Source organism: Mercenaria mercenaria, chromosome 3, assembly GCF_021730395.1.
Source record: "Mercenaria mercenaria strain notata chromosome 3, MADL_Memer_1, whole genome shotgun sequence".
In the NCBI taxonomy this organism is placed as follows: domain Eukaryota; kingdom Metazoa; phylum Mollusca; class Bivalvia; order Venerida; family Veneridae; genus Mercenaria; species Mercenaria mercenaria.
This window is the reverse complement of record NC_069363.1, coordinates 22311264-22313520: the sequence shown is the minus strand read 5'-3', so window position 1 is coordinate 22313520 and position 2257 is coordinate 22311264. Positions and strand designations below refer to the sequence as shown.

At 36.2% G+C, this 2257-nt stretch overlaps 1 long non-coding RNA gene across 1 annotated transcript; it reads right to left on the bottom strand.

The window, feature by feature from the left end:
- Window positions 1-262: 262 nt before the first annotated feature.
- On the bottom strand, window positions 263-1075 carry LOC123527993 (uncharacterized). The gene is made up of 2 exons (XR_006681876.2): window positions 979-1075; window positions 263-513 (listed from the first exon to the last, which is right to left on the bottom strand). It is a non-coding gene; the product is annotated as an uncharacterized LOC123527993 (long non-coding RNA).
- Window positions 1076-2257: the final 1182 nt, after the last annotated feature.

Here is a 2257-nt window from a genome sequence, read left to right as displayed (position 1 = left end):
TATCAAAAACTAATATTTCTTTATACTTTCAAAAAAAAATGCACCATAAACGTTATATTCCATTACTACCCAAAAGCGTTATATTCAATCATGAATGTGCCTATGGCATACTCAAACGGTTGAGTGATTTCAACAAATCAAAATATCATAACATTGAAGTCATGTGTCATGATTATGGTATAATCCTATGGTTGATTGATTTTCATACCATAAAAGTATATGAAATTCAATCATGCATATGCCTATGACATTACTCAAACGGTTGAGTGATTCTAACAACATGAAAGTATTATGATATTCAACCATGCGTATGAGTATGGCATACTCAAACGGTTGAGTGATTCTAACAACATGAAAATATTATGATATTCAACCATGTTATGGTTAACATTCTTTTCTTGAAGTCTTCCGATGATATATTTTGTGTTAAACGTTCGTTGTCTTTATAAAGTCTTGGATTTTTCACGTTGTAATTCGTCTGGCTAATAATATCTTTGTAGAATTCTTGAATACCTATAAAATAAACAAAATAACATTAAAAACCCATATCAACATACTTATTCTACAACGTATAAATAGTAAATAATAAAAAACTGGTAAAGAGTTAAACATATAATTATTTTCTTAAGCTTGTTAAAAAACCGCCTCGGTAGCCTAGTGGTGAGCGTCCGCTTCAAGTGCGGGAGGTCGTGGGTTCAATCCCCGGCCGAGTCATACCAAAGACGTTAAAAATGGCACAAGCAGCTTCCTCACTTGGCGCTCAGCATTATGGGGATAGTGCTAGGACTGGTGGGGTATCATGCCACGTGTCTACGGCGTGATATTCCAGTGAGGCAGCAAAATAAAGTTGGGCATTGTGCTCACTGCTACAAGCAGACACTGTCGTTTATATGACTGGAAAATTATTGAAAAAGACGTTAAACCCGAACACACACATAAGCTTGTTAACAAATAAAAAAATAATAAAATAAAACTTACATTTCAGTTGTTTAAATTCCACTTTTTTCGTTATAATACTTAAAACAGTAAAGAATGTTATGTGTATTGATAAAACTAGTCGTAACCGGCTGATGCATTGCGAAATACTATAATGGAAACCCAATATCTGTTTACCGGAGGCTAAAACTATTTTGTAAATTGTTTTTCGGTCCGGGTGTAAAGTTTTTATTACGGCTTTTTTAAGATATTTTGAAAGTTAAATATGTATTTTCTCAGTACTTTATGGAAGTTAAAAGCTCCCAGGGACTTACGTTCATCAAACCGAAGGTTTTCACAATGAGTTGTCAAAACCTGTGGATTTTAAATTGGCCGGCATTGACCAGTCCTGACCAAGGGTCAAAAGGTCAAATGAGGTTAGATTGACTTCGCACAAACAATTACTTTACTACTCTTCAAATAATTGCAGAATGTTCCAAACACAAGATATTTTAATGAAATAACTTTTATAAATTAAATTCAAACATTGTCTAAACGGATATGTAACTTGTATAATTTTACCCCGACGGTTTCGTCGGAGGACCGTCTCAAAGTGTATCATTTTTCGTGAAAATATGCATACTTCTTCATATATTAAATAGAGGGGTGGTCCTTGTCTGAGGAGCCATATCTTCATAACCTGATGTCCGATTTTAATATATGATACCTTGTTGCAAAGGGCAAGCCAGTACCTAGAGAAAAGAGACCACGTCAGGTTCGAACCCGGTCGGCTAGGGTTCAAGGTCAAATTTCGGTAATATTCTCGAAATATGAACTTGTCAGAGCAGTCAAGACAGTCCTAAGAACCCAAGCACTACCTTCACTGAGTCCAATGACACCATTGGAGCAATTCCCATGGCTCCCCGGGTAGGGTCAGCTTAGTCTTGGCCAGCACCTTACCGTATATAACAAGTTTAATCATTTTCTGATACCTGTCCAGAGCTCTGATAGCATCATATGGACTTGTAAGCAGCTTAAATGTAAAGCCAAGTCATCTACGAACATATTCATATATATATATATGGTATAGATAGGTACCTGGGGTGTAGAGACTCGAACAAGGGTCAAAATCTAACATAGTGTCATTAGCAACTGAAATTCAGTATAAATTACAATAATAATAATTTAAAAAAGTAGGACAGGTATCAGAAAATGATCAAACTTGCTATATGCGGTAGGGTGCTGGCCATGACTAAGCTGACCCGACCCGGGGAGACATGAGAATTGCTCCAATGGTGTCATTGGACTCAGTGAAGGGAGTGCTTTGGTTTCTAGGACTGTC